Below are 20,660 nucleotides of genomic sequence, written 5' to 3' on the forward strand. Positions count from 1 at the left end.
GTTTCCTATAAGAGGCAGTCATCCCCCTGAAGCCCCATATACACGCTGGATGAAACTCCACCGAGGGGTCTGAAAACAGCTGCCTCAGCTGAGAATCCTGCGTGTGTGTGGCAGTCTCTGACTCCTCTCAGGCAATCTTCTGGTGATCCAACCTGGTGGATCTCTCTGGCCGAGAGCATTGTTCTCCCCACTTACCTAGCCTGACGCGCAATGTCACTTCCAGCCTCCTGCCTTGCAACAAAACAAATCGTTAGCCTACAGACTAATGACAAGTCTGTCAGCGACGGCCCTGCAATGATGCCTGCGAGATCATGTAGTGTGCCTAAGGGCTTTAAAGGGCAACTGCAGTGAGAGGTATATGGAGGATGACATATTAATTTCCTCTTAAGCAAAACCAGTTGTCTGACAGCCCTGCTGATCTATTAGACTGCAATAGTGTCTGAATCAGACCAGAAACAAACATGCAGCTAATCTTGTCAGATCTGACAATGTCAGAAACACCTGATCTGCTGCATGCTTGTTCAGGGGCTAGGGCTAAAAGTATTAGAGGCAAAGGATCAGCAGGACAGCCAGGCAACTGGTATTTTTTTTAAAGGAAGCCTCCGTATACCTCACTACAGTTGTCCTTTAACAGTGACCTAATCAAGCCTGGTACACATGTATGAGTCGCATGGCAGGGATTGTCAATCAATCCCACATTGCAATGTTGAGGCTGTACAGATGCATTGCTAACCTGCATGCTAGTGACTTGTTCTGTTACTATTGGGGGGGGGGGGGGGGGGTCTGGGGCTGTAGGATATAACATCATGCGTCATTGGGGAAAGCAATGCTCTCAGCTGAAGAGGGTCAGGGCTGCTGTACACACACTACATTACCAGCAGAGGTGGAAGTTACGTTAACTTTTACCTCTTCTGAATTTTCATCTAACGTGTGTAATGCTATAGTAGGTACCACGACGCAATTTTCTGACAGTTACTCAGATCGATTATTTCCAACATGTGCAATCTGATTTCCAATAGATTTTCCATTCACTTCTATGGAAAATCAATTGGAAATCAGATTGGACATGTTAGAAATAATCAATCGGACATTAAATCGGTCAGAAAATTGTATCATGTGTACCTAGCATAAGGTGAAGTATACTTCACCTCAGAATCCCCTCGGTGTCAAATAAGAAGATTGTGCCTAACTCTGGAGGAGACTGAGGTTCTGAGCATAATCGTTTCAGAAAAACGAGGATCTGAAGTGTGTAGGTCGTTTACTCATTTACAATTCAAAGCACAGCAAATTTGGGAGCAGTCCCTGGGGATTACTAGGGCTGATCAAACTGCAGAAGCTGTAAAGTATGTGAGAAACATGTGTAACCTGACCTCCTGACTACACAGATGTTATCCTATCAGACAGCAGCACAGCTTGTCACCCTGGCTCATCCCAGTGTATTACAAGGAATAGAGGTGACAGTGACCTGTGTCCCTGCACCTTCTGGAAGATGCTGAGACTGGCTGGCCATAAATCACTAGGAAGCACATGGCGAGTCACTGAGAAGGGAACAGACTCACCGAGTCACACCTGTGCCGTCCTGCTGGCTGCTTCTCCTGGAGTCCAGTCCCCTGCTCTCTATACACTGGCTCTGCCTGGCATAGCCCTGCTGCAGTAGAAGACTCATCCTCGGCAGGTGCCAGCAGCTGATAATCGGGCACTAGAGGCCAAGAGCAAGTCGGGGCAGCACAGGCACGTTAAGGGGAAGGGGAGGAGCATAAAGGGAGGGTGAAGGAAAGAAATAGTAAAAGGAGTTGTGGGCACTGCAGAGCGGAGCAGCCTGCATACATGCCACACTCACTATCTACTTAGCCTGAGGAGGGGCGGGGAACACTAGAACCAATCAGATACGTAAAAATACTGTACTGGGCAGTGAGCATGTGGTAAAGAATCGAGAGGCGGGGCTAAAATAAGCGGCCGGCGATGCAGAGAGAAGTTTATATTTAGTATTACACTGGCCGGCCCGAATTGTTGTAGGGCAAGCGGCCCGGGGGGAAATTGCCACCCTGCCCCCCGCCCCAGTCCGCCCCTGACTGGAGACACAAATAGTCTCCAGAACTGAGCTTCAGCAGCCATCTTCTCGTAGCCCTGCTCTGCCTGCCGGAGACTATGCAGGCCGGAGCGGGGCTGCGGGCTATGAACTAGCGCGGCGCCTAGGAGACGCCACGGCTAGTTCATGCAGTGCAGCGATGGCGTGCCGGCTGATTCGGCTACGCGTGCCGGAAGTGGCACGCGTGCCATAGGTTAGCTGCCCTAGGCCTTCTCAAAGGACTAGAGGACATGATCTGCGCATGAAGCAAAAAAAGTTTTAGCCATTTATTTAGGAAAGGGTTCTTTACAGTAAGAGTGATTAAGATGTGGAATGTATTGCCACAGGAAGTTGTTATGGCAAATTCTATACCTGCATTTAAAGGGGGCTTAGATGCTTTCCTTGCGTTGAAAGACATCCATGGCTACAATTACTAGGTAATGCCCAATGATGTTGATCCAGGGATTTTATCTGATTGCCATCTGGAGTCAGGAAGGAATTTTTTCCCTTTCGGGGCTAATTGGACCATGCCTTGTAAGGGTTTTTCGCCTTCCTCTGGATCAACAAGGATATGTGAGGGAGCAGGCTCTTGTTGTCCTTTGTTCTCTGGTTGAACTCGATGGACGTATGTCTTTTTTCAACCCAAATAACTATGTAACTATGTGTAACGTTTGCGGAATCGTTTCCGTGGTCAGCGCACAAGATGCGCACTGACACAGCGGAAACCCTCCACAAGCGTATAATTAGGTGAACCCAGGTTAGGTGCAATGCACCAGTAGAGGGCAATTCCCACAGGCAGATGGAGTCGTGGAGTGCAGACGAGCACAGCCTCTGCACGGCCACAGATGCCAGATGGAAATTGTACAGATAAAGGCAAGGCAGGGCTGAACAGCCCTTAAAGAGAAAGAGCACAGATACAGGATGAATGTGTGTCCACCAATCTAGTCGCCACCCAGCGACGGTGAACACACATCAGCAGAAACAAAGCAAGAACGCAATCGCAAACAATGGCGATTGCCAACAGACACCAGACAGAGAAGGACAGAACACGAGAGTAGCAAAGGCACAGCAAACAACAATAAGAAGATAACAAACGCTAGCTAAACGCGAACACCACACTCATTCGCAACAGCGAACGCGTTTACGGCGCGGTCTCCGCACGAAAAGCGCAACAAAGACAAGCACGCCACCCTGACTAACCAATGACAGACAAACATGAAATAGACTGAGGCAGACAGAATGAACGCTTGCGAAAGCAAGCGATCAACACAGACAAACAGGATGCGTAGACGCTTGCTAATCGGTTGCCTCACACCAGGCAACAGCAGGCGTAAAAACAGGACAAGACAGACAGAGGAAAACAGGAATAAGGTAGGTAGGATCCACCGCTCTTCCGCCAGAGCAAGTGTGATCCAAGTACAAGCAGGAACACAGATCAGAAGGATTCACAGCCGCTACCGCTAGAGGCTAGTGCGATCCAAGCAAGACAGACAGATGAGGTAGTCAGTAGCAACCGCTGCTCTAGCTTACACTCCAAGAATGCAGATCAGAAGGATCCACAGCCACTACCGCTAGAGGCTAGTGCGATCCAAGCAGATGAACAGAAGGGGCTACCAGTAGCAACCGCTGCTCTGGTTAGCACTCCAGACAAACAGAACGATTTCCTGTCGACCACCGCTGGCGACAGGACAATCGCAGCAGAGAGGCAACACAGACAAAACAGATAAGCAACCTAACTGCACTAGAGGAGCTGCCTAGTGCAGTCCCAAGAATTACTCTAAGATAACTTTAGCAAACCAAGAGGGCTGATACTCTAGGAGAGTTCATCAGAAACAAACCATGAAGGATGACCAGCAAAGGATTCTACGGAAACATGGCTTTTATACTGCCAGCCTTCAAAGGAGGCAGCTAGGCGATTTGCATAACAAATGTATGCAAATTCCTCAGCAGCAGAGCAGGTCAGAAACTTGCAAAGGAAAGACAGGTCTCTCTTCCAGAGACCTGCAGCCCACAGACTAGAGGAATGGTCAAACAGCTGTCTGCCTGTGCAGCCAGCTGAGCGGATCATTACACTATGTAACCAGACTCTGCGTCAACTCTGTAATTTTTGGTGGGACTTTTGGCATGGATCCCCCTCCGGCATACCCCTATCTAGATGTTAGACCGTTTGAAACATGTTTTCTATCACTTTTGTGGCCAGAAACAATCTTTGAAGGTTTCTAAATTCACCTGCCCATTGAAGTCTATTGCGGTTCGCACGAACTCGAACTTTCCCAGACGTTTCACGTTTGCGAACAGGAAATTTGATGTTTGCGACATTCTCTATACATAAATAATACAAATTTGCTCTGAACAGGTGCAAAGTCATTGCCTATGTTTGATGGGAAGCATCGCTTCCTGGCTTGCAATAACGGCAAATGCATAGGGGGAAAATAATTTGCTGGGCAATTAAATCACACAAGCAAATATTTTTTACCACCCGGCTGGGTAATAAGTAGATCAGAATTAGGCAATTCTCCCGTCCCCTAATGTTGTAACTCGCCAGCGCTTATCTCTAAATGTACTGTGAATGGTAACATGAAAGTCTAGGGACTTTTATGTTTCCATGTGTATCAGACACTATGGCCTCTAGTCACAATGAGTTACCGCATGTTGTAATGAAGTGTCGGAAAATTACCCACTGAAGTATGACCATGTCTACAGTGGCGTAGCTATGGAGCTATGGGCCCCCGTGCGAGTTTTACACTGGGCCCCCCCCCCCCAAGCACTCTATATGTAACAATTGATATGGCGCAACAAAACCTACCAAGGTCATCTACTGTATTAGAGGTGCAAGAAGGGCATGGGGAACAGCTTGTTAATGATTACTTGCATCAGGAAGTGAAAAAAGCTGAACCGCTCTGCAAAAGCACTTAGAAAAGCGTTATAAAAAACGTAGCGCCCAGAGGGGAAAAAAAATTGCCCACAAAATCGCAAATCGCTAGTGTTAGCAATTACGATTTTAGATGTGAACAAAGTCTAAAAGTGCGGTAACATGTTGGTAAAAATTAATTTAGAGGTAAAATCCAGGAAAAAAGGAAATTCATAATAATGAAAAAAGAGCGCATTGTTTCATCCTGAAAGGAAATCTGAGATGGCATGTGTGGGCTGGCCGCGCTCGGACGCATGAGCACCCCCTTCGGGCTCCCACACCTTGGAGCATTGTGCGCCTGTGTAGTAGTACTGCACAAGCGCAGAATGCTTCTTGGCACGGAAGTGTGATGGGGGCACTGAAGCCACGCTGAAGACCATGACTGGCAGAGACTGACTTGATGAGGAGGATTTCAGAGGGAAAGGAACGGCCAGTGAGGACGCAAGGGACTCCAAGTACTTTATGGGGCTGGAGGAAGCCCCAGGTAAGTATAAATTGGCCCACAAAAGCTATCTGCCAACAGGGCTGTTCATCAGCTATCCGACCGGATTCGGATTCCGAATACCTGGGCCAAAATCCGGATAGCTATCTGTGGATATTTGGCCACATAACGCGGATATCCGTGGATATTGCGGACATCCAGATCCAAAATACTGTAACTAAGGAGATGACATCCTGGAGCCAATCAGAGGGCTCCCAGAAGAAGCCCTACCAACCAATCACAGAGGGGAACCCTGGCCAGCCCCACCTGACCTCATTGAGCCAATCAGAGGCCTCCCTGCATAAGCCCTGGCACCCAATAACAGAAAGGAACACTGGCCAGCCCCCCCGTATAATAAGGAGGGCTGCCATGATGAGACATATCGTCTTGCTGAATGCTCACTGAGAGACATGCTCTAGTGCTGGTGGCCTAGCAGCAAGGGCTGTACACAGTTATAAACCTAAAGCTGTTCAGTGATTAACCCCTTCACTACTATCACTACACTATTGTTAAATCGTTAATTATCTTGATTGATGTCATAGTGTGACAGTTAGAGTGTGTGCTCCAGTGCTGCTAGCCTAGTAAGGGCTGTACACAGTGATAAACCGAAAGCTGTTCAGCGATTAACCCCTTCACTATCACTACACTATTGTTAAATCATTAATTAGCTTGATGTCATTTGGGTGACAGTCAGTGTGTGCTGCAGGCAGCTGCTATGTGTCTGTGTGTGTGCTGTGCACAGACCAGGCCAGCTGCTGCCTGCTGGCCAGCTATTAGCCTTAGGTATAGGTTAGGGATAGGAATACTGTGTTATTGTGTAGTTAATACTGTAGTACAGCAGTCAGTTCTAGTAGTTGTTAGAGTAGTAGTACCACTGTGCTTTCTACAGAACTGCTGTGCTGTGAACAGTGCCAGTGTGACAGTTAGTGTGCACTAGTGTCTTCTCCTGTGCTGTCTGACTGTCACTCGGCACTTGCCAAGTGTCACATGGCACTTACCACGTGTCATGTGGCACTTGCCACGTGTCACTTGCCATGTGTCACTTGGAACGTGTCACGTGGCACTTGGCACGTGTTGCGTGGCACTTAGCATGTGGCACTTGGCACGTGTCACGTGGCACTTGGCAAGTGCCTAGTGACACTTGGCAAGTGCCACGTGCCACGTCCGGCATGCTCCTGGCACACGTTACACCTGCTGCTGCATTGCCCTGCTCCTGCTGCCTGTGAAGCTCCCACCGCCAGGCCAGGGTGCCACAGGCCACTGATACCATCTATATTTGACCCAAAACACAATTGCTGTCATGTCCCAGTTGTGCGGTTGGACTTTGGACACAATGTAGGCTGCACGACGCTGTCTGAAACCTAGGCCTAATGTTAATTGACAGCCATTTTTTTTTGGGGGGGGGGGGATTTTAAGTCCCAACATCATCAATTAGTGTTCCCCTTTACAAAATAATGATGATACATGCCTCATTTACCCTAAAAAAACCCTTTTTAAAGCAATTTAAAGGCCACTTCCGTTTTTTCTATCCAGATATCCGAATCCGGCCGGATACTGAGGTCGGATATCCGATTCGGATCCAGATTGGAAAATTTTGGGTATCCGGATCCGAATCGGATCCAGATAGTGAAAAGGGGTATCCGAGCAGCACTGTCTGCCAATAAGATGAATTTGATTACTCCCAGGATCCACTTAAAAACATTTGGTGCATGGTCCTTTTTTTATACAGCCCCGACTCTATGGAACTCACTTCCACTATCAGTGCGAGAGGCTCCTTCTCTGGAGAGCTTTAAAGAGACTCTGTAACATCAGAAACATCCCCTGGGGGGTACTCACCTCAGGTGGGGGAAGCCTCCGGATCCTAATGAGGCTTCCCACGCCATCCTCTGTCCCACGGAGGTCTCGCTGCAGCCCTCCGAACAGCCGGCGACAGACCCGACTTTCAAATCAATATTTACCTTTGCAGGCTCCAGCGGGGGCGCTGTGGCTGCTTTCAGCTCGGAAATAGATGGAAATACCCGATCTCCGTCGGGTCCGCCCTACTGCGCAGGCGCCGGAGACTTGCGCCTGCGCAGTAGAGCAGACCCGACGGCGATCAGGTATTTCCACCTACTTCGGAGCCGACAGCCACCAGAGCGCCTGCGCAGGAGCCGGGAAGGTAAATATTTACGTCGCCGCTGTACGGAGGGCTGCAGCGAGACCCCTGAGGGACGGAGGACGGCGTGGGAAGCCTCATTAGGATCCGGAGGCTTCCCCCACCCGAGGTGAGTACCCCCCAGGGGACGTTTTGACGTTACAGATCCTCTTTAAGAAAAGGCTAAAAACCCACCCCTTTTCCTAAACTTTTGAGACTGTAGAACGCAGGGTCACATTGCTTTGAGGGAAAAAAGCGCTATAAAAATATTATTATTATTCATTATTACTGTCTCAGGTACACTTTAATTACCAATTTTATCACCTGTAAGTACAATGGGATGCAAACGTTTGGGCAACCTTATTAATCGTCATGATTTTCCTGTATAAATCGTTGGTTGTTACGATAAAAAAATGTCAGTTAAATATATCATATAGGAGGCACACACAGTGATATTTGAGAAGTGAAATGGAGTTTATTGGATTTACAGAAAGTGTGCAATAATTGTTTAAACAAAAACAGCCTGTAAACGCTTTGTCAGTAAATCTGCGCTTACCAGCTCACTCGCGGTTTCCTTCGGTGGCAGCGCATCTGGGACTTCCGGTGCGGCTGTCCGCATTGTCAGGGATGGTGTCAGAAGCGTTCATGCGGAGATCCGCCCGCATGATTCTCAGACTGCAAATAAGGGTGGACACATACGCTGTCGGCGACGCCCCTCTTATACTCTAGGAAGCGTGTCAGCTGATCACCTATCAGCTGACATGCATGGCTCCACCTCCGGTTCCTGATTGGCCAAGCGGCTTAGGGGCATGATTGCCTGCTTACCTGGGCTATTTAAGAGCTGTGCTGACACTTGCTCACTGTCTGCTCTAGCTAACACTTCGCAGTGAAGGCTTCAGACCTTAGTCAGATCCGTGTGTGCTTTGAACTGGCAGGACCCCGGGGATTTCACACTAGCTCAGGAATAAATATATATATATATTACTGTTGATTGTTATACTGTGTTTGACCTTTTGCCTATTTCTCTGACTACTCACTGCCTGCTGATTCTGTACCTCTGCCAATCTGATCTGTTGCCGATCTCTGCCTGTATACTCACATTGTTGTTGCCTCTGGATTTTGCACCTTATATGTCAGATCTGTTACCGACCCTGCCTGTTGACCATTCTTAATATCTGTATCAGTGACAGTATCAGGGGCGTAACTAGACATCACTGGGCCCCCCTGCGAAACTTTGGATGGGGTCCCCCCCCCTCGCTTTCTGCACAGGAAAACTGGGAACCAATGTGTTTTCCCCATGCAGATAAAAACACTTAGAACTGAAGAGAGAGGTATATGGAGGCTGCCATGTTTATGTCCTTTTAAGCAATACCAGTTGCCTGGCAGCCCTGCTGATCCTCTGCCTCTAATACTATTAGCCATAGCCCCTGAACAAGCTTGCAGCAGATCAGGTGTTTCAGACTTCAAAGTCAGATATGACAAGACTAGCTGCATGCTTGTTTCTGGTGTTATTCAGATACTACTGCAGAGAAATAGACCAGCAGGGCTGCCATGCAACTGGTATTGCTTAAAAGGAAATAAACATGACAGTCTCCATATACCTCTCTCTTCAGTTCCCCTTTATAGGAAAGGTCAGGCACTCTATGCTACCCCTAGATCTACTTACCCAGGGCTTCCCCCAGCCCCTTGCAGCCGACAAGTCCCTCCCTGTTCCCAGTACTTACATACACACACACAGCCTTATTATTTTACTACATGAGAGCACATGCTATATGGAGGAACAACAATGACATGCTGAACATAAGATATAGGGCTCGATTCACAAAGCGGTGCTAATCGAGTTAGAGACTTTAGGCGTGATAACCATTGCACCACGCTGGTGAAAAGCCAGTTCAGGCGTGATAAGTTTAAGCATGATAAGTTTAGGCATGATAAGTGTTTAGATAAGTTTAGATCGCGCGCAAAGTCGCGCATGCAAAGCAGCACCATAAAACTCTATGCGAAGTGCACCAGACTTTGCAAGCGCAAAACTTTTGATCAGCTGTGCACTGCGGTGCTAACCCAGTTGGTGCTTAAACTTATCACGCCTAAACTTATCACACCTAAACTTATCATGCCTAAACTTATCACACCTAAACTTATCACACCTAAACTTATCATGCCTAAACTGAGTTTAGGTGTGATAAAGGGCTTTTCACCAGTGTGCTAACTGTTAACACCGCTTTGTGAATCAGGCCCACAGTATCAATGTAACTTTGACAAAACATTCAGAAGGTCACTGATTGATATTGTTATTATGGGGTCTTATGAGACAACAAGCTCTCAATGAGGCAGTAACAGTCAGACATCAATCTCCACTCCATTGTGTTGTAAAAGTATTCAGAGGCCATAAAAGTAATTAGCCCATGTGATAAGCATCTAGGAATCCTTTTGCTGAAAGGGAAAGTCTACAAACACAGTCACATTTTGAAAAAAAAGTTGTAAAGTCTTTGTCAAGTCTTTAGAACTTTGCAGCAGTAAGAGACAGATGTTTCTTTTTACGAACCCTAGGGAGCAGGGACAGTGTACAAATTCCAAAGTGTGTATGAGTCCTTATCTGTGAGGTGGACACATGCAGTCAATATAACAATGCTGTGAGAGCAGAATACGTTTTTTTTCTCCATGCCCTTAGCTGTCAGTCTCTCAAACTTTTCCCCCAAGGGCCCCCTGTGGCGTCTGGGCCCCCCTGCGAGGCATCCCTTGCAGAGTCTATTGTTACGCCCCTGGACAGTATCGCCTTCTACTGTCACTGTTTGTAAGACACTTTCCTTGCTGGGATTGTCTTATATTTATCTGTCTGCTAGTGCCCTCATACACTAGCAGATCGTTACATTAGAGCAGACCTATATCGATATGGAAGAGCTTTGCAAGCAAATGCAAACTCTCACGCTGGTGGTTGGTGACTTTAGCAATACTGTTACCAACCAACAGCAACAGTTGGACAGTTTGTCCCGGGCTGTTCGCAGACTGCAGCCGCAACAGCAAGTTCAAACTGCTCCACCGGTTCACCTGGTATCTGAGCCCAAAATGCCATTGCCAGAAACATTTTCTGGACATAGAAGCGATTTCTGCAACTTCAGGAATCGCTGTCAGTCCTACTTTGAAGTCAGACCCATTTCTTCCGGCAATGAGCATCAGAGGGTCACCCTGGTAAAGACACTCTTGCAGGTTGTTCCCAAACTTGGGCCTATGATCTACCACCTAACCATGAGGCTTTAAAATCTGTTAGTGATTTCTTTGACGCCATGGCGGTCATATATGGTGATCCTGATACAGCTGCCACTGCTGTACGTAAGATCCGTAACCTCCGTCAGGGTCACCGTCCTGCGTAGGATTATGCGGCAGAGTTTTGTAAATGGGCTAGCGCCTCTAGGTGGGACGACTTTGCTTTATTAGATCAATTTATGGTGGGTTTATCTGATAATGTGTGTGAAGTCTTGATCAGTCATCCTGAGCCGCACACTCTGGAGGAAGCCATGGCTTTGGCCATTAAAATTGACCGTAGAATCCGGTATCACCACCAGAGCCGATCTCGGTCACCTTTACGCTCCTCCACTAAATTGTCTGATTTTGAGAGACAGAGAAGGAAACTGGAGGGTTTATGTCTCTATTGCGGGGAAAAAGGGCATGTGATACAGAATTGTGTTAAAAAGTCGGGAAAACTCCTCCACCTAGGTTCTGTCAGGGGTGTATCCCTAGGCGATTTTCAATCACCCCAAAATTCTGATAAATTGCTGCTACCTATTAAGGTATTCGTGAAGGATTGTGAGTACACTTTTCAAGCCTTCATCGACTCAGGAGCAGCAGGAAATGTTATTGATGCCAAGTTAGTAGAGGAATGGGGAATACCTTTGATACCCATGGAGAAAAAACTCTACGTAACTGGTATCGATGATTCTCCTTTGCAGGATCATCAACCCATTTCGCAAACAACCTCTCTGTCATGTCTGATTGGGTTGTTTCATATAGAGGAGATGCAATTTTATGTCTTGAAAATGGCATCATGCTCCATAGTCCTGGGTCTTCCCTGGTTGCAGAAACATTCTCCTCAGATTGACTGGAGCACCTGGCAACTCACCTCCTGGTCTCTCTTTTGTTTGGAGAATTGTTTACAAAATCTACAGGTACACACTCTTTGTCTGGCTGTAGAGGGGGTTCCTAAACAATACACTCAGTTTTCTGATGTATTCTCCCCCCAATCAGCAGACAGATTGCCTCCGCATCGCTCATTTGACTGTCCTATAGATTTGCGTCCAGGTACTATGCCTCCTAGAGGTCATATTTACCCCCTGTCTGGTCCTGAAAAGAAGGCTATGAAAGATTACATCAAAGAAAACTTAGAAAAAGGTTTTATTCCCCCTTCTAGTTCTCCGGCCGGAGCAGGGTTCTTCTTTGTACAAAAGAAAGATGGAGGTCTTAGACCATGCATTGACTATAGGGGTCTGAACAATATCACAGTCAAAAACAAGTATCCTTTGCCCCTCATTGAGGATTTGTTCTCGCAAGTCACTGGGGCACAGATATTTTTCAAGTTGGAACTCAGAGGGGCTTATAACCTAATCAGGATCAGACAGGGGTGTCACAGGAGCCCTTGTGGCTGACCGCACTTAGCCTTCTAAACGGTGCCAGCGCACAGATCGTGCGAACTCTGGTCGCAGTCAATGCGCAGGAACCGTTAAGAATTAGCCGCAGACAACTCAGAAGGGAGCCTGTGAGACACGGGTGATTACAACGTCACCCACTGGTTCAGAGTAAACTGCCACCACCGCGGTTACTATGGGACCGTGGGGCCCACTAACTGACTGCCTAATCCTGCGAATAAAACGGTTAAACACACGATATTCTGTCTAGCCAACAACAAACAAACAGTAGCGTATCTTCAGAGACCCGGGATCATTTCTGTGTGTGTGCTGATAAGCAGGGTAGCGGAAAGTGAATGACTTGGAGAAAGTCGTTTATTCACGCAATATAAATAATTAATATATACAGACAAATTATTAAACAGTAATAGCCAGTATGAAAAATAAAAGAAGGGAGAAAAATACTTAGTTCCTGGAAAGATGTCCTGTTTGTGGGAAAAATCAGAGTTCTGGTTTCCAATCAAGTTCAAGCAAAACGGTTTCAAGTTCTTAGAGTTCTTTGTTCAGATGGGTCAGCAAAATGGCCACCAGCCCTATGTCCTCTGGCTGGCAGCAGATTGTCATGAAGATGGTAAAAGGGAGGAAGATCTTCTCAGGCAGCTCATTCACTTTTAATGGAGATGAGCTCAGAGGCGGGCTTCCAGAGTCGGCCCCCTAGGCCGGACTATGGTAATCACACCTGGGCAGGGGCTTTAGCAAACTCAAAATCCTGACAGGTTCCCTAGGCCGACCTGCGCGGCCGGCACACAGATAATAATTACATATTCTCGATCCCCAGAACCTACCGATTAATATGGTATCAAACTTGGGCATGTTTGCATGCCCGGTTACAAAACGGTGGAATTCCCAGCGTTCTGGTTAGGCTAGGGGCCCAAATTTAATATCAAAACACTCACAAGCTCCGGACCAGCAGAATGATATAACTTTCACCTTTCTCCGATGTATGGTACTTCTAAAACATGCATAAAGATCATAACTCTATGTTTCCCTATCCTGGCTGAATGGTTCCGCTAAGTCTGCCCCCTGCTGGGATTAGCTTCCTTGGCTCTGAAAAGACTCCTGGTTTGTTAATTAACATCTCCATGAGATCAGCTAAGTGTCACCTGGTTCCCAGAGCCAAAAGGGAAATTGTGCCTTCCACAGGGAATATGTCCCAGCTAATTAACAGCTTCCCCCCAGGCTGTCACTGTAGCTTAGGAACAGCTGGGGAATCTGTCTTAGCTGAGGGATACTGTCTGAAGCGCAATCGATGCAGGAATCGAGTGCGATCGTTCTTTACTTCACGGGCGGTGCCAGGACGCGCCTGCGTCCCCGCAACCGTCCGTGACAAGGGGTATGAATGGAAGACCGCTTTCAATACACAAGATGGTCACTACGAGTACCTGGTGATGCCTTTCGGGTTATGTCATGCACCTGCAGTCTTTCAGGAATTTGTAAACCTGATTTTTAGAGATGTTGTAATGATCGCTGCTGCAGCAGCTATTGCTGGAAGTAGTAGTGCTGCAGCTCAGGCAGTTCTGATCTATTTCCATGCAAGCTGCATAGCTTTGTCTGTCTTTCCCTGCTGTCAGCTTGTGACTGATTATCATTCACCTGTGTGGGAATCTGCATGTCTGCTCCCATTGGATGACCTCAGTATAAAGATCTGCTTCCTGCAGGGTTTCCTTGGGTTTTCATAGCTTCAGTTTAAGCCTGTCTTGCTGTCGCTTTAGCCCCCGATCGTGTTTCTTGTTATAAAGATACTTTGCTGGTCTTTGCATCATATATTGGTTCATTGCCAATATATATGCATACCAGCACGTTTATTATTTTCCTTGTATTTGTGTTACGTTGATACATCAGTGTCGCTGATGTATACGTACACGAACTGTTTATATCCTGTGTGCAGTTAGTCAGCTTTCCAGCACGTTTTGGTAGGTTGCGCGTACCGTGACCACCCGTGCTGAGGTAGTTACCCTGCTCCTGGTTCTGTTTGTGGATTGCGTTCATCTCTGCGAAGAGATAACGCATCCTTCTGAATCCTGTTCTGTTACTGTTTGTGGATTGCGTTCATCTCTGCGAAGAGATAACGAATCCTTCTGAGTCCTGTTCCCTGTATTACTCCATTCCTAGTCAGCGTTCCTGCTTATGTCATATATCGGTTCATTGCCGATATATACATATGTTAGTCAGACGTTACAAATAGTTTCATTGATAGCTGTAATTGTAATACGCTAGGAAAACATACTTATTGTATATTTATCTGTGTTACGTTCATCTATCTTAATCCTGCTATTTTCTGACTATCCTGTCCTGTCTTTGTGAGGCACACCATCGCCGCATCGCATTGGCTGCCTCATTCCAGTCTGTCTGGTTTTGGACGCTTGCTGTCGCTAAATAGCCCCTAGCTAGCAAGCGTTCATTCTGTCTACCTGTCCTGATCTCCTCAGTTCTGGTTTATGCACTCAGCGCTACTTTGCGCTGAGCCGTTATAACGAAAGCATTGTTTGTGGCTGTCAGATCTGCACCGGCTCTGTGCGCCACAATCTCCTATTGGAGTCAGTCCTCCCCTCCACTATACTAGGGATAGCCTGTTTCCTTGTGCTAGTGTGTGTACCTCCTCCACGCCAGCTCATGCGTTGCATGCTGACTGTGGAGAATACACCACCAAGCCTTACATTATGAAAACCCCATTACCAATCCCCATTGTGGGGGGGATTCCCAGAAAGTATGACACTGTTAATTATGGTTCCTGTTCCTTTAAGAAATTTGAAGAACTTAGCTCTGAAACAGAAAATGAGTTTTTCTCTGAATGTGCCAGGTTCCTGACCAATCCTGATCTCCAAGCGACTCCTGTTTCAACCTGGGCACTCCAACTAAGTTATATTTTGTTTAAAGGGGAATTATTCCAGTGGGCATTTGATGTTCTCAATCATTCCGATTTGAAAGAGAGACCGCTGGAATTTCTAGCGTTTGTGATCCATAACTGGTTGCGCATAGATCCATTGCCTTTTCCTCTTAATGAACTCCTGGCAGCAGGCCAATCAGCTACTCCTTCAATTGCTTGCAAGAATGAGCAGCAAGCAGAAAGTGTTACTGATAATTTTCCTGCAGCTTTGAATAAATCACCAAAAACAGCAAGGTCAAAGGCAAAACGCAAACGTTCTAAGAAACGTGTCCAATCTGCAGAATCGTTATCCTTAGCGACTGAGACCTATAATGAGATTCTGCCATTAACAGATAATGAAATGCAATTGTCTTTCAGGGGAGTTAAATGGACTTATGAAACTACTAATGAACTTTCCTCCCTGGCTAGGGAAAATAAAGATTTTTGTTTAAAAGAATTATCTGAGTATGATTATGATGAGATATTACAGAGTATTGAACAAATCAACTTATTTGTGAACCAAGGGAAGTTTGCATACACTACAGTTCAACACTTGCTACAGGTATTGGAGATTCTTAAGAATAAGGAATCTGCCAATCACCTGCTAATTAACCCTATACATGTGCCTGCCACAATCATATCTGCAGACTGTGATCAGCCTAAATGTTTCGCTGTTAAGTATGCATGGGATCCTCCATTCGAGAGGGGAGAGATGGAAGCCCTGGTCTGTGAATGGAAGAATGATTCAAGTTCATTTTGTCAATTTTACAGTGCAAAAAGTGAAATGGTATTGAACGCATGCATTAAGTCAGCCTATAACCTAATAGAGGCTGGTGTGTGTAGGTATGACTGTGTGGCTCCTTTGATTGATGTGTGGGAACTGATTTTGGATGATTTTTATGTGACTCCGAATTCGCAAATTTGGCGTTCTGACCCGCCTGCTTCAGCACCTTTGGCTGATTCAGCAGGTGATTCGGAGCTCTTTTTGTGTGAAATTGAAGTTCCTGCAATTCCACCCTGTACCATGGATAACTCAGTGTTACTTCCCAGTAAAACAGAAGCCACTGATACGTTCTTAACCTTGCCCTGCGCAAATTTCTCAGCAGAGAATCCAGAGGTCCTGCTGACTTCCGAGTCCAGCCTAGCCAGTACTCATGACTCTTTGTTTAGTGAAACAGACACCAGAAAAATCTTGCCTGTCTCTGCAAACACTTCTGCAGAAATTACCTGTGTTAATAAAGTTCAACTCCTGTCTGATCCAGCAGATGCCAATAGATGCACTACATCAGTTTCCGAGTCCCAGCAATCCTGTCTAGTAACCTCAGAACCCCAGCATCTGAATTTTCCAATTTTACAAATGAATGGTGATTCAGATGCGCAAACATTGTGTCTTGATCTTCCTGTTTCTACACCTCGCTCTAGTTTCGTGAATAGCTCAGAGCATCTGCTATGTGAACCTGAAATCGCAGAATTATTACCTTGTTCAGAAAATTTTCCAATAAATTTGCCCTGTACCATGAATTGTGCAGTAGATCTCTCCAATGAAACTCAGGTCACAGAATCATTATGCTGTCCAGCAGGTGCTTCCATGGTTTTGCCCTGCAATATGGACTGTTCAGTGATCCTGTCCAGTGAAGCTGTGGTCGCAGAGTCTTATGCTTCACCCAGTACTTTGGATACTTTAAACCCTCTAGCAGAGGAGTCTGAAGCACTGCTTACCTCAGTTGGTGTTGCAGTAATATTCACTTGTCTAGCAGCTGTTTTGGAATTACAGTCTGCTCTAATAAAACTTGATGAATTTCTGCCCAGCAAAGCAGAAGCCATTGAAATATTGTCCTCGTCAGCAAGTGTGTCAGATACCTTGCCCTGTACACAGTCTGATTTAACCAATGTTGTTGAGTCCCTCTCCAGTGTTGTAACAGCCGAGGAACTCCAGCCCTGTCCTCTGCATGTTTCAGAAGTCTTGCCCTGTAACATGGATAATTCTGATTCTCTGGTCAAAATAACAGAAGTCTCAGAATTTCAGTCTGATTTAGTAAGCATTCCTGAAACCCTGCCTTGTATCCTGAAAGATTCTGGTTCTCTGGCCGCTGTGGCAGAGGTTCCAGAGTCCCCTTCCTGTCCAGGGAATTCCTCAGTTTTGCCTAGTCCAGTGGGGGCTGCTGCAATACTGACTTGTTCTGCAGCGCCTCATGAGCTCCAATCCAGTATATTAAATGAGTCTCTGTCCAGTCCAGAGGTAGTTGTGGAGTCCCTATCTGGTTCAGTGCATACATCAGAAGATTTGTCCTGTCTTGTTAGTGCCCCTGAATCTGATTTGTTACTGACTTTGCTGGAATCAGCGACATCTAAGTCTGATCCTGCATTCTCGTGTAAAAATCCAGTAGTTGCGAAATCTAGTCATGATGATTTTTTTTTGGCCGGTCCTGGTTTTGGTCCCGTCTTGGCTGACCCTGAGGCTCACAGTTCCTTGACGTGCCCAGAGGTTTCTCTTGTGCCAGTGTGCCCAGATGTTCTTTGTGTGCCAGAATGCCCAAGTGTGTCTAAGGTGTTAGCGTGCTCTGATGCTTCCTTAGTGGGAACATGTTCTGATGTTGCCAGTCTGCCTGCATGCCCAGAGATGGTTCTGGTCCCTGAAAGCCCTGATATTGATGTTTGTCCTTGTGGCCCTGACTCGGGAATTGCCCTAGGTTCCATAGGGGTTCTTGATAGTTCTCCATGTGAGCCTAAGGGGCATTCTGACCTATGGGGATCTCTTTGGAGCTTCAAGGTGTTCTGGGAGGTCTCTGAGAAAACTTGTCCTGGTGCCTTGGACTGGTTCAACAGTGGGTTTTGTGTTGGTAAAGACAGTACCGGTGGGCATTGCAAAGGCTTTGGCGTTTCTGAACGGTTCCTGGAAGGCGGTGGGTATCGCTCAGGGAATTTCGGAGGGCTTTCTTCTGGAAATCATGGTTCTGATGGGTGTCACACTGGGGCTTGTAGTACTGATGGGCATGGTTCTGTAGGTTCTGGTTCTGATGGGTCCAGTCTTGTGGGGACTGATTCTGGAATTCGGTCTTGCCGGGCTGTCCCGGTCATCATGAATTATCAGTCAGACTGTTTTGTTGGGAATTTCAGTTTTGAAAAGCGTCTGGAATCCGCTTTTAAAGGCGGGGGTACTGTAATGATCGCTGCTGCAGCAGCTATTGCTGGAAGTAGTAGTGCTGCAGCTCAGGCAGTTCTGATCTATTTCCATGCAAGCTGCATAGCTTTGTCTGTCTTTCCCTGCTGTCAGCTTGTGACTGATTATCATTCACCTGTGTGGGAATCTGCATGTCTGCTCCCATTGGATGACCTCAGTATAAAGATCTGCTTCCTGCAGGGTTTCCTTGGGTTTTCATAGCTTCAGTTTAAGCCCGTCTTGCTGTCGCTTTAGCCCCCGATCGTGTTTCTTGTTATAAAGATACTTTGCTGGTCTTTGCATCATATATTGGTTCATTGCCAATATATATGCATACCAGCACGTTTATTATTTTCCTTGTATTTGTGTTACGTTGATACATCAGTGTCGCTGATGTATACGTACACGAACTGTTTATATCCTGTGTGCAGTTAGTCAGCTTTCCAGCACGTTTTGGTAGGTTGCGCGTACCGTGACCACCCGTGCTGAGGTAGTTACCCTGCTCCTGGTTCTGTTTGTGGATTGCGTTCATCTCTGCGAAGAGATAACGAATCCTTCTGAATCCTGTTCTGTTACTGTTTGTGGATTGCGTTCATCTCTGCGAAGAGATAACGAATCCTTCTGAATCCTGTTCTGTTACCGTTTGTGGATTGCGTTCATCTCTGCGAAGAGATAGCGAATCCTTCTGAGTCCTGTTCCCTGTATTACTCCATTCCTAGTCAGCGTTCCTGCTTATGTCATATATCGGTTCATTGCCGATATATACATATGTTAGTCAGACGTTACAAATAGTTTCATTGATAGCTGTAATTGTAATACGCTAGGAAAACATACTTATTGTATATTTATCTGTGTTACGTTCATCTATCTTAATCCTGCTATTTTCTGACTATCCTGTCCTGTCTTTGTGAGGCACGCCATCGCCGCATCGCATTGGCTGCCTCATTCCAGTCTGTCTGGTTTTGGACGCTTGCTGTCGCTAAGTAGCCGCTAGCTAGCAAGCGTTCATTCTGTCTACCTGTCCTGATCTCCTCAGTTCTGGTTTATGCGCTCAGCGCTACTTTGCGCTGAGACGTTATAACGAAAGCATTGTTTGTGGCTGTCAGATCTGCACCGGCTCTGTGCGCCACAATCTCCTATTGGAGTCAGTCCTCCCCTCCACTATACTAGGGATAGCCTGTTTCCTTGTGCTAGTGTGTGTACCTCCTCCACGCCAGCTCATGCGTTGCATGCTGACTGTGGAGAATACACCACCAAGCCTTACAGATGTACTGGGTATATTTGTTATCGTCTATTTAGACGACATTCTCATTTTTTCCAAAAATATTAAGGCGCATTGTCAGCATGTGAAATTTGTACTGCAAAAATTAAGAGAGAACTTTTTTTTTTGTGTTTTCTTTGCTCTCTCAACTGGATATAAGTCTCGTTATAGATCTCCTGCGGTTCAACTGCGGACCAACTGGACTAACTGGACTGATACACGCCTGGGATGTGGATAAGTATATGCCAGCATGTCAATACGCTAAATGTGCCAATGTGGCTATTTATAAATATATAAGTGGTATTTTATTGCTACCCACTGCTGCCGTGTTTGTTGCTGCTGTTGTTTGCTGTGGTTGCCGTTGTTGTTGCTGACTCCCCTGCTCCTGGTAGTCCTGGTAGTCCTGATTATCCTGAATTTATCATGAAATAAGAAAAACGTCTATAAACGTCTATAAATATGTGATCTGTGGGACTGTGGTATTGCGGGACTGTTCTTTTCGAGGGCTCCCTGGATCTGTAGGACTGTGGTATTGCGGGACTGTTCTTTTTGAGGGCTCCCTGGATACTTACCTGCCTTCCAGTTTGTCTGCCCTGCTGGTTTTATTGCTGATGATTAATGACTGATTACTGTGATTACTCTGATTACTGTGATACTCAAGAATTTCGCGCCCACATCGCATCTGCCTCCGTATTTTAGTGTATCGCTACCGGGAAGGCAGGTATTTCTCCTATGCCGGTAAATGGCATCCGGAACGAGAAATAGAAATAAAAACTTCTACACAGAGAAAATACAATCAGCACCAAGTCCCCGGCATATTACAAATCAACAAAAACTGATTTTTGATGGAAAGGAAATAGTCCCTAATAAGTCTCCTTTTCAAACACCAAGTAGAAGGCCCTCACTGGCGGTAATTCAACAAGGCAGCTTTACACCATCTGACATAGCGACTCATTTTAAAAAAAGTGCAGAAGCAACTAGTCGGGCTCAAAGCGAAAAAATGGCAGCGCAGCAAGGTTTGGGGGCGATTGGGGCTCAGGATGGGCGACAGGGGAGTGATGATATCACAGAAGAAATGCTAGATAAAAAATTAAGAGCTA

Source organism: Hyperolius riggenbachi, chromosome 9 (genome assembly GCF_040937935.1).
Source record: "Hyperolius riggenbachi isolate aHypRig1 chromosome 9, aHypRig1.pri, whole genome shotgun sequence".
NCBI classification, from domain to species: domain Eukaryota; kingdom Metazoa; phylum Chordata; class Amphibia; order Anura; family Hyperoliidae; genus Hyperolius; species Hyperolius riggenbachi.